Source organism: Camelus dromedarius, chromosome 26 (assembly GCF_036321535.1).
Source record: "Camelus dromedarius isolate mCamDro1 chromosome 26, mCamDro1.pat, whole genome shotgun sequence".
Lineage (NCBI taxonomy): Eukaryota > Metazoa > Chordata > Mammalia > Artiodactyla > Camelidae > Camelus > Camelus dromedarius.
In genome coordinates this window covers 1,964,999-1,976,894 of record NC_087461.1, presented here as the reverse complement: position 1 = coordinate 1,976,894, position 11,896 = coordinate 1,964,999, and positions in this window count along the sequence as shown.

Here is an 11,896-nt window from a genome sequence, read left to right as displayed (position 1 = left end):
ACACACACACACATATAAACACAGCTTGAGGACTCCCATACTTTGTGTGTTCAGAAATAAGTCTTACGCGTAGTCCTATGCACATGGTCCCTGGTTAGCCCCCGGGCGGCACCGCTTGCTGGCCTCCCAGCCCTTCTCCCAACGCAGGCGGGCCTTAGACTAGGGTGCGCCTGGGGCCAGGAGATGGGTTGATGGGTCCATCTGCCATGTGACCCTTCTGGAACAGCTGGGCCTTCACCCGCATCAGGGTGCACACTGCCCATCACAAGCAGACTGGACCACGTCACGCAAATGTGATCTCCCACACGTGCTCAGACTAACCCTGTGTTCCACTAGTACTGGAGGTACACTTGTGTATTGTGTCGAGTGCTTTATAAACCTTATCTCATCCAGCCCTCACAGCTGTCAGCAGTGCTGTCACCAGCATTTGCTCTGACTAGTCTTGGAGAGGTGAAGTCACCTGTCTAGGGAAGATGGACCCAGGTCCCGTAGAGATGGCGTGGGAAGGGGTCAGAAAGGCTCACCTGCCCTACGCCTGCAAATCGGTGGCGCGAAACAGGACCTCGGATTCCCCTCCTGTTAGCCTAGCAGAGCAGCGAAGCAGAGCGGGGCGTGCTTGACAGACCACGTGCTCGAGCTGATTCACGTGCAGCCGCTGTGTCCAGAGAGTGCTAGCTGACTTGCCCCTCAGCACAGAATCTCTCTGGGATTCAAAGGCGGGGGAATGTGGGGCCAAATGATGTAGACGGTGCCAAGGACTAAAATAGTGTCTGCTAACCCTCCACCTCTGACGCCCTGACTGCTGGGAAGAGCCCCGTGAGCACAGTTCAGCTGTCGCCGGCCCGCTTGCACAGACACCCTCTGTGGAGTGTGTCTCCCTCCCCCCGGGTTCAAGGAGGATGAAGGGGCACTTTCCACTCTCCAAGTGGGCAGTTTGCACACAGCCTCAGTGTCAAGAATTTGAACAACTGCAGCGTGGAGCCCGGAGCAACTTGCTAACAGAATTTACTCACCAAGGTAATCCAGGTGACAGAGGTTACAGGGTCACACCAACTCTAAATGCCATTTCAAAGCCAGCCCGGGGGAGAATCAGCAGATTTGTGTTTGTGGTAATGACATTTAAAAGTCTAAAATTATAGGGCTGTTTATAGAGATGGACTTATTATAAAATAATTGCATCCAACTTAGCATAAACATAAAAGAGAATCATTTTGTTGTGGATGGTTGAAAGGAAAGGTTTTCTTAAAAGAATGGAAAAAAATAAGACTCAGTTTCAGACAAAAAACTTCAAAGGGAATTCATGGAATCTTAAAAAGAGAATCTCACTCAAAGAATTCTCTAAAATCTCCTAACTTTAAAAGCATTGTTTTTCTTCAGACATCTAATTTAGATTACATACCAAACCCTGTAATAAACCTCCCACAAAGAAGTAACAGTAGACTGCATGCGTGCTTTATAGATGCTCGGGGTTCACTCCATTTAAATACAATTGTTGACCTTCTGCTAACAGTCAGGATGCCCGTGTTCCTGGGCAACAGCGCAGGAAAGGTCACAGCAATATTTTCCAAGGCAAACCTTGGCCCCCAGCGGGGAGCTCACTGTCACGTTTGGAGGTGCTGAGGGACAATGGGGAGTGACCACATTTCACCCTGAGCACGTTATTTTCTCTTTCCAGTCGCAGACATCTTACACCTAAGCATTACGCACTGCTCCTGTAAGATGTGTTTGTCATCAGTTGAGCATCAAACTGCCCGTAGTGGAGATGTGGGCGGGAAGTGTCTGTTGGTCTTTAAGTTGTTTGATCTCCATTAGTCCCAGAGGCAGTATTTGGAGAAACGTTGAAAAGCTTTGTTTCTGTGTTCAGCGAAACCTGAGTGTGACACCCAGGTCAGCCTGCTTCAGCCAGAGGCTTGGCCCATCACTGCCTCGATAGCTGGGGAGTAGGAGCACCCCCGCTCAGAGGCGCTGTGAGGGTTCCTGGCGGCAGTGGTTTGAAAGCACCCCATCCAGCTCCTGAGTCACAGCAGGCCATTGGGCAGTGCGGCTGTTCCTGCTAGTGTTACACGCCGACCTTAATTATCTCAGTAGTTTGTGGGTGTTACATGTCTAGTAAGTGTGAGCAGACAGTAAAAAGCATTTTAAAATACGAAGTATGGATGCATTATTTTAACAATTTCCCCTTGGCTCATGTAGCTTGAAACAGATACTGTTCCATGGGTTTTGAAGTTGACCCAAGATTTATTACTGTTTTATATATCACAGAAATCATAAATATTATTATACCATTGGTACATATATACATAATATATATGTTTACATGTATGTGTGCATATGTGAATTTAGTCATTTTAAAGATCTTGGCAAAATACATTGATGTTGGATTCTCCAACAACATATGTTCTGAAAAACAAACATATTTCATAAACAAAACTACAGTGTAAAGATATATTTTAGCAAATAGGGGGCTGATGAGGAGGCCTTTTGCAGGCTGGGCATGGCACTCACAGCAGGTTAACAGAAGAACCTGCACGTTCAACAGCTGTCTCAGTCCCTTAAATCAGTACCTCGTATTCTCTGTGGAATCTGTTTTTTTTTTTTTTTTTTTTAAGCAGAAGAGGAACCAGTGTCTCTGATTAGTGGTATAAGGTGGAAAGTTTTCAATCACTGAGGACTTGAAAGGGGCAAAGGGGCACCTTGGCCTTCTGGTCCTTTCCCTGGAAGCGGTGGGGAGAGAAGTCAAACTCCACTGACCACTAACTTAGAGTTTCACAAGACATTTTCTCTTTAAAAAAAAAAATCCACAGTATATTTCTGTAACATCTTGCTTGTTTTGAATTATTAAAAACATGTAAGAAATCTCTGCATGGTCACTCCATCTAGATCTTTGCTAAACAGCCCTTCACCTCCTGGGTCCTCCCTTCTCAGTGCCTTCCTCCCTAAGGGCCAAAGTCACATCTCCAGCATTTGGGCAAAGAATTCTGTCTTCAATTTCTTTTTAACTATATATAAGACAAAAATAGATTGTTAAGAAAAGCCAAAAAAAACCCTTATTTTCTAAGTGATCGGACACATCAAAAGAAATACTGACTGCTGGAAAAAAATGCTTTTTGGAAAAAACAGTATTTACAATTCTCAAGTATAAAAAAAATACCATACAATATGTGCGTATGCATACACTGCTCTTTTCATGATGTTTTCCCGGCTAGCTAGCCAACACTCTTTTGTTTTATCATTCAAGGCCTAGTCCTTATTTCTGACATCACGTGACAGTGTTACTATGGGAACGGTGGCTTTGTTTGTCCCTGAGGGAACAAAGGGTGATTTCCATTTGAGGACTTCAGAGCAGGCTTGGTTCCCTGTTGGTAAGTGAATGTGGTGTAACCAGCACATTAAATGTTATCGGCAAAATTCCATTCATATTTTATGTGTCCTCTTTCCAGCAAACACTTCTTTCAGCACATGCTGTTACAGCAACCTTGGGGCTCAGGCGGGAACAAAAATGGAGCTTTGCAGGGTTGGGAAGGGTCACCAGTCAAAAACAAGTAACAGGATTTTGAGTCAGAACTTTTGTCGTCTGAATCCCAATCAGCTTGTTCCCAGGAGATTTCAGATTCCACGGTCATTTTTTAAAAAAAATCTTTGTACCTGTATGATTGCTTTTAAAGTGGATGAACAGGCAATGATAGTCCCCAGGTTTCCCAGCTCCTGCCCTGAGCCAGCTGGCTAAATTCAGGTACCTGGTTTCTGTACATACACAGCCTTAGTGAAAAGTCCAGAAAAACTCAAAATCTATAAAAAAAATAAAACAACATTAAAGTTACAGCTCTTACACCAAATGCGTTCTCCCATGTAACTACATGGTTGTTTACAGATATAATGTGTTTATTTAGCACATTTCTTCTACTCGTTCAGCCATAAAATATTTCAGATTTTCTTACATACAACATTCATGTTGTAAAGCATACACACCATAAGTGTGCAGTCCACTACGTTTTTTAAAAAGCGAGCACATAGATATAACCACATCCAGGTCGAGCTTAGAACATCACCGACACCCGGAACTTTCCAACCATAACCTCTCTAGAGAGGAATACTGTTCTGACAGCTACAGATTTACACACTTACCAGTTTTGTATTTCATATAAATGGAGTCAAACAGTCTGACGGGTGTGCATACATTAGTTTTTTTTCATGGCGTTAGGAATTCCTTTGTATGAATGTAACTCAGATTATTGAGAATCATACACCCTTATACATCTGTAAGGGACTTCTGTGCTGTTTCCAGTTTGGGGCTGTTGTAAATGAAGGTCCTGAAAACATGCTCATGAATATCTGTTTGTGGCCATCTGCAGTCCGTTGGGTAACATTGTTAAGTTCACTTACTTATTCTAATAGTTTATCTGCCTATTCTAATGAATTTTCTAGCTGTACAGTCGTGCTGTCTGTGTAAAATGACAGTTTTCTTTCAAAGTCTTGTGCTTTTTATTTCTCTTGTTTGTCTTACTGCACTGGATCGGAGCTCAAGTTCACTGCTGAGTAGAAATCATTATAGTCAACTCTCAGTCAGAAGCAGAAAGCTGTCAAAGGTTTTTTTTTATTTCTCAAGTATAATTTCTGGGCTTTTTTGGTAAACATCTTTTACTATGTACGGAAAGCTCCCTTTATATACAGTTTGCTAAGGATTTTATTATGAGTGGGTGCTGAAGATACCAAGAGAATACTGTATCTATTGAGAATCTCATGTGACTTTTCTCCGTTAACACGTTAATATGATAAACCACATTATTTCAGTTTTCAGTTTTAAACCAAACACTCATCCATGTAATAAACCCAAAATGATTCTGATGCTTTACTCTTTTTCATTGGTTTGGTTTGTTAATTTTCTATCCAGGGTTTTTGTTCCTGTGTTTATGAGAATGATTTGCCTGTAATTTTCCTATCTTATAAATACCCTTGTTGAATTTTGACGTTGAAGTCACGCTAGCCTCACAGAGAGTCTGGAAGTATTCCTGCTTTTCCTGGTTTTCTTTGGTTAAGTTTGTGTAAGAGTAGCGTGAGTTCTTCCTGAAGTATTTTTAGTGATTTAATGCTGCAGTCCTCTGGGACTTGAGTTCTCTTACTGGGAAATGTTTTAAATTGTAGATCCAATTCCACTGAAAAATAGAATTACCAAGATACCTGTTTTTTCTTGTTTTTGTTCCAGAAAATTATGTTTTCAAAAACTTGTTCATGTCATCTTAAATTTCAGATTTATTTGCAACACATGGTTCATATTATCCCTGTTTCCTTTTCCCCAGACCTGTGAATATGTTACCATACATGGCAGGAGGCAGTTTCCAGATGTGGTTAAGTTAAGGATCTTGAGATGGAGAGATTATCCTGAATTATCTGGGTGGGCCCAATATATAATTATAAACTTCCTTTTAAGTAAAGGAAAGAGGCAGGAGAGTTTGAGTCAGAGGAGAAGCAGAGCACAGGTGACGGGAACCCTGATAGTGGGCGCAGCCTGAGGATTGGGTGCCTCAGAGGCTGGAACAGGCAAGGAAGCGGGTTCTCCCGAGAGCCTCTGTGGGGAACACATGCAGCCACCACCTTGGCTGTAGCTGCACGCGACCCCCCGGACCTTGGCACAGCCGGGCTCTGTGCTGTTAGGCGCCGGGTGTGCGGCAGCCGGCCCCCTCAGCGGCAGGAGGCCGGCTCCCCTGCGCTGGGCTAGTGCCCTCGGGCCTGCAGGTGCCCGCGCTTTTCATTATGGATACTATGCATTTACGCTTTTTCCATTTTTTTCCCTCCATCAGTTTTGCTGTTTTATCTTATTTTGTCAGTTGACTCAAAGAACCAGATTTTGCGTTTATTGATTTCCTCTGCTGCCTGCTGTATATTTCCTTGATATCTTCTCTCATCTTTATTATAAACCCCTCACTTCTAAACTTTTTCATTTTGGTTGGATTTTCTTTTTCTGTTTTCTAAAACAGGTAAATTAGATCTTTGATTTTCAGTCCAGTTGCACATTCGAAGAAACAAAGACACAAAAGTCCTGAAAGATAAGTGTGAGAGTGCTCATAGTAATCTTGGCACAGTAGCCTCAAACAGGAGGTGACCTCAGTGCCCATCAGTGCCCTTTGCATTAAGCTAAAGAGTTTGACTTCTACGCTGAGAGACAGTGGGTCAAGTAGGCGGGCATTGCCAGGCCTCCAGCACTTGAGTGACATTATAAGGAGGTGGTTCAGAAAGTCCCTCTCTCTCTGGCACATCGTGGGGATGCACTGGAGGGGCCAGACTGGTCAAGTCTGAGCCAAGAGGAGGGCTGGTTAGCAGCCCAGGCATCTGACACACTGCTGAGGAGGATGGGCGGGTGCACACTGTAATGTTAGTATTAGTGAGGTGAGATCTGTGGTTCCTGGTCCAGCGTAGGGTGAGTGACGGCCAGTCTGGGGTGAGCCGAGGCAGATGCGTCCGTCCTGTCCATCGACCTTCAGCTCCTCCGGTTCCACTCAGGCTCTCTTGACATCCATATGCTTCCCTGGTCCCTCCTCCTCTGTCTCTTCAGCAGCTTCTTCTTAACTTGACCTCCAGCTGTAGACTTTTCAGAGGACAATTCTGTACCCTCTCTGTGTCTTTGTCTGCACTCTGTTCCGAAGTAACCCGTCTCCTTCACCGTAAGTGTCCCGTAAGTGCCAGGGACTTATAAATATGTATGTCTGGCTGCACTTTCTCCCCTCAGCTCCCAGCTCTCACCCCCTCACACACTCTGTCTCAACCAACAATCCTAAAATGTCCTAAAATCACTGCCTGCCTCATGTAGACAGGAGAAACCAAATCTCTCAGCCCCATGTGCACACCGCCTTTTTCTTTCACAGCCGTCTTCAGCTCAGTAAATCACCTCTCTAGCTACTTTAGCCAAACTTGGGTTCGTTTTCTCTTCTGTTTAGTTTTCATATTATACCACAAAAAGACAAGGGAAGAAAAAAAAGAACTTCTCAATGAGGTCTGCAGAACCTTGCGAGACCCGAGTGTACACGAGGCATGTCCTGCCGCTCTGCATTTGTGCTGTGAGCTCCGGATGCCGGGGCCCCCTCTGCTCCCCGGATAAGCCCACCTGCTCCTCTCCCCAGGCCTGGGCCGTGACACCTGCACCCCCTCTGCCTAGAAAGGCCCTCCCCCACCTCTCACTCTCCACTGGGATGCTGTCTTCCCAGAAAGCCCCCCCCAGCCCTCCCTCCGGGAACGCCTCCCACCTCTGCTTTTGCTCATGGGCACCAGGCCCTCCTCCTCCCGACTCGCGCTGCAGGCTGTAACTGCACGTCTTCTCTCTCCGCCTGCGCCCCTCGCCGGGGTGCGCGCTCCTCGGAGGCAGGGACCACCCCCTTTATCATCCCCCAGAGCGAGGGGGTATTTCTGGGATCTGGGAGGGGTGTTTGGAATGCTAACGAGTTGGGAGGCAGTGTTAAGGGCGGTTATTTCTGGGTTATGGCAATGAAGGAGTTTTTGTTTTCCTCATTATACTTTATACATAAACCTGCCTTGATCACTTGCTACTTTTATAATCATCAAAACCAAACAAAACCAACAACAAAGAAGACACCGAAGATGCGTTCCCTTAGCGGGCCGGCCTGTGCCAGGGCGGCCGCCGTCCCAGCTCGGCTCAGCGCAGCGGGCGCTGGTGCGGTTGGTGCCCGGCCCCTGGGCCCGCTGGCGGCGAGCTCCGCGGGGAGAGCTGGGGGCCGGCGCTGCTGGGCTCTAGCCTTGGGTCTAGGTCACAGCTTGCTCACTTAATTTTTTTTTCTCATTTCTCCTTGATTTTCAGAAAGGGCTGGGCTTTGTAAGCATGTGTCTCACAAGACTTCACATGTAAAGGGCACAAGGCTGGATGGAGTTGCCTTTCTGCCCAGAGGGTGAGAGCTGCCCCTCGGGCAGGCTCCCCGCTGACTTCCCAAAATAGCCGAGTGTGGCTGAATGTGTTTTCAGCCTGAACAGGTTCATCTGTGTGCATTCACGAGTGAGTCACATCCGTACTGTGATTTTATCCTCGACCCGTCGGCGGGGCGTTAAAGAGCCACTCCTTGGAGTCGCCTGTACATCCAGGCGAGACATCCCTCGGAGCCGTGTGGCCCGAGTGACCGCAGCCCGCCTTCCCGGGGGGCTGACGCGGTGGGCACGGGGCAGAAGTTAGTTTGCCTTGTCCTCGCCTCGTGGGTGAGGCCAGGGAGCCCACGGTGAACACTCTCACTCCTCCCTTACCCCCACTGCGGCTCTGCCGGCCTCCCCTCCTTCTTTCCTCCCTCACTTCCCACCCTCCCCCACTGTGTCCCTCGGGCTTCAGCTGCTCCAGAAAGTAGGGAAGAAAGAAAAATATAGCCAAAGCAGTGTGGTGACTCATTTATGAGCCAAGCATCATTTGACTTCAGCATTGCACAGTGAAGAAGGCTGATTTGGAGACAGCTTACTTCTTCCCCCGTGGAATAGCACGATAAAGTCACTTTCCTGAGGAAATACAGCTGCCCCGAAAGACAAGAAGCCACTTTCCCCTGTTCTGATTGCCCATTTGGAATCTGCAGGGCTGCGTTAAGAACAAGTGTGCTACGAACTCATCCTTCCACCGCCTCCTCCACCCGGAAGAGCCGTATGAGTAAGAATCGTGAGTGTGGTTTCATCCACAACCTCCTTTCCCGTGGCTTGAAACATGCTTTTCCCGGAAAGTACTCCGGTAAGTCCCATAGTTATAAGTAAAATATATTTTTACGTAGTAAAACAGAACACGTCAGTAGCCATCCAATCAAAGCCAGAGAGAGCAGTCCAGTCTGGTCGCACTTGCACCAGTTGGAATTCACAGGTTCTCTCTGACCGTCGTGTACTCCTAACAGGAAACAAGACATTTCCCACCCCACACAGCTGCTTAAGGAAGTCTGGATGGGACGGTGCAGAGAGAAAAGCGCCAGGACGGTGGGCGCCAGAACCGTGGGCCGGCCGGCTACGTGCTTTGATGACTGTGTCACAGACAGCAGTCCACGCTGCCTCCTTGCAGATGGGACACGGTCCATTTTCCGGTGTTAACAAACGAGGACGATAGTTCTTACCCATTATTTTATCATCCAGGCTTTGAAACATGAGTTGGAGTCTTGAGAACGCTGAGTGTTGCAGGGGTTATTTCTTGAGGCAGAGGATTCACAGGAGGGCCTCATGTAATTATCTCCTCCACGGTGGAAGCGTTCTGAGAGGTAATCCACTCCTAGCCAAAAAAATGGACATTTGAGTGGACCAGAAAGATTAGCTTCCTCCCAGCTACCAACAGGCAAGGAGCTGAAAGCTGTAGTAACAGGCTTGGAGAGAGACGTGCGAAGGGGTGGAGGCACCAGAGGCACTACCACCTCGGGCAGCCACTTAGCTTCTCCAGACTTTAATTTGCTCACAGGAAAACAAGGAGAATGATCCCTGGCCCGCCACCACCGTCGCTGTGAGAGCAAGCGGGACGTTGCACGTGAAAGCACCTCGACACCTCTAAATCACAGCCGGCTGTAAGACGCTACTTACCTGCACCGCGGTGATTTCCATGCATGGGATTTGGTGCAGCAAATACCTTTCCCAGAAAGAAGTCAATCGAGAAAAGTTAGTGCTCGCAACCTGCTAGCACAGCGCTTGTTTGCATTCTGCTCCCAGGACCTAAGCAGAAATTACTTGAAATTTATTTACGTAGAGTTTGTTTGCATTATATTCCTGGAAACAACATTGGCTTCTCACAACAACGGAGACCCACTCTGGCTGCAGCATGATGGTGTTTCCAGGAAAGCTCATACTGTTAAAGCTTCTTTTGTAAACTGTTGTTTCAGTGAGAAAACTGCGGGATAGAGGTTAGACTGTATCAGGCTTACGACTGCAAAGCTGCTTTTGTCAGAGGCCGTTCTAGGCATCAGCAGATTCAGTCACTGTAGATACAAGTTTAAGCCGAAGCGGCATTGAGCAAAGCCGATGTCTGGTGACGCTGGTGCTTTATTCACGGAGATCGGCCTTTCCTGAGTTGCACCACAGGGCAGGCATTGAGGGGTGCTTCTCGCACAGGCTGAGCGATCTTGTCACTCGTTGTTATGATGTCTGGTGCACAGAGCGGTTGCCTAGACGGTAACCATTAATAACAACCAATCTCCGGCTTCTAGCGCCAGTTTTGTTCCCAGAATACTGCATCTCTTTATATCCCACTAAGATAATACAAGCTCTTGCTGAAGAATTGATGTCTGTATTGTACTTTTATTCCAATTTTTTAAATAAAATTAAACTCCTGCAAACACGTCTCCAGGTTAGACTGAATGACAGTAACAGTCATGGTGACAACAGCGCTCGCCGCGGTGCCTTCGGCTGTGGCCGTGGTGCGAGGCTGTACCTGCTGATCGCTTCTTGCCAGTTTGCTGCCGCCTGCATTTCTCGGGCCACTGAATCATACTATTAACCAGGGAGCAAAATTGTAATAGTAACTCTTCTCGCTTTTGAGTGCTTAATAGATGCCAACTTGCTGAATGCTCTGTACACAGTCATTATTGAATCTGCACGACAAAAATGATACCATCACACTCACTTCATAGGTAAGGTGAGGTCTTTTCTCTAGAATATGACAGCTAGGAGTTTGTCAAATCATGATTCTAGCCTTGGTGGTGTGGCTTCAAGGTTTGAACTCAGCCATGGCTTCACTGGACGCAAACAGAAGTCATTGCAAGTAACTCTGTGTGTCCCACCACAGCAGGACTTTCTGTGTCCACGAGCATAGCCCACCTTACAAGGTAAGGTGTAGATCGTGGCGCAGATGCACAGCCCTGCCGTATCTGAAGTCGCACGCAGTTGGTCGTCGTGTAATCTGCTCCCAGGAAGGCCTGTGGATTGGCAGAGCTGTCCACGCTCCTCCAACTCAGTGAGAGCTGCAGGGGCTTAGTTTACAGAGAACCCACCTCTTCTCTTCTCAGAGGGAGCGTTAGGGCGAAGGAAGAGCATCCAGCAGAGTTGGGGTCGTGGGAACCAAACTGTTCCCCAGCCCTTCGATTTTTTTTAAAAGTTCATCTTGATTGGAAAGCACTGGAGAGTGAACTAAAGTGCTCTGCCTGCCCCGTTACCCTGACTCCACACGAGACACGTGAAGCTCTTTTCTCTGCAGCACCAGGGAGGAATGGCACCTGGTCAGCTGTTCTAGCCCCGTCACTGAGCTGGTCTGCAGGCAGTGACTCCGTGGAGCAGAGCAGATCACTTGGCTAAACTGAGATACATCTGGCAACTCGCTTATCCTCCAAGGTCCACTGAGAAGCCACACTGCTTGGAAGCTGATCATAATGGAGGTGATTCTGAGATTTTTTTTTAATGTTCACATGAACAGTTGCTGTTGACACTTTTAAAATATTCTAGATGAAACCATCATAGTCATGTTCTTAGAAGTGTTTATGGGTCACAGGCTGTGTGCCCCGATTCATTGTAGTGTGAAATCCTTTACATAAATTCCTCATTCGTTCTCCCAGCACCTCTAAAAACTTGGGCGCTAACATTATCACCAGTCAATAGATGAGGAAGTCGGGGCTTAGATACGTAACTTGCTGAGGATACAAACTGGAATCTTAGGCAGGCGGTTGAACTTCAGAACCCTGTTTTTATGTCCTATAATTTAGACTTCGCAGCTTGGGTCATTCATTAATGGGCATGTGGTGGGATATACGGACCCACGATTGTCTTTGAAGATGAGTGTTTGTGCCATCGGCACTGTTCCGTCACTCCGCCTCTACGTGAAAGCCGCGGCTCTCTGTTCAAGTTGGGGTCTTGGGTGGGTCCGTCAGTTCCACGAGGGTGTATCAGTGATGTGGCCTGCCTACGCACTTATACAATATTGCTGTCACCATAACCTTAAAGTGTGTTCTTTCAAGTCGTT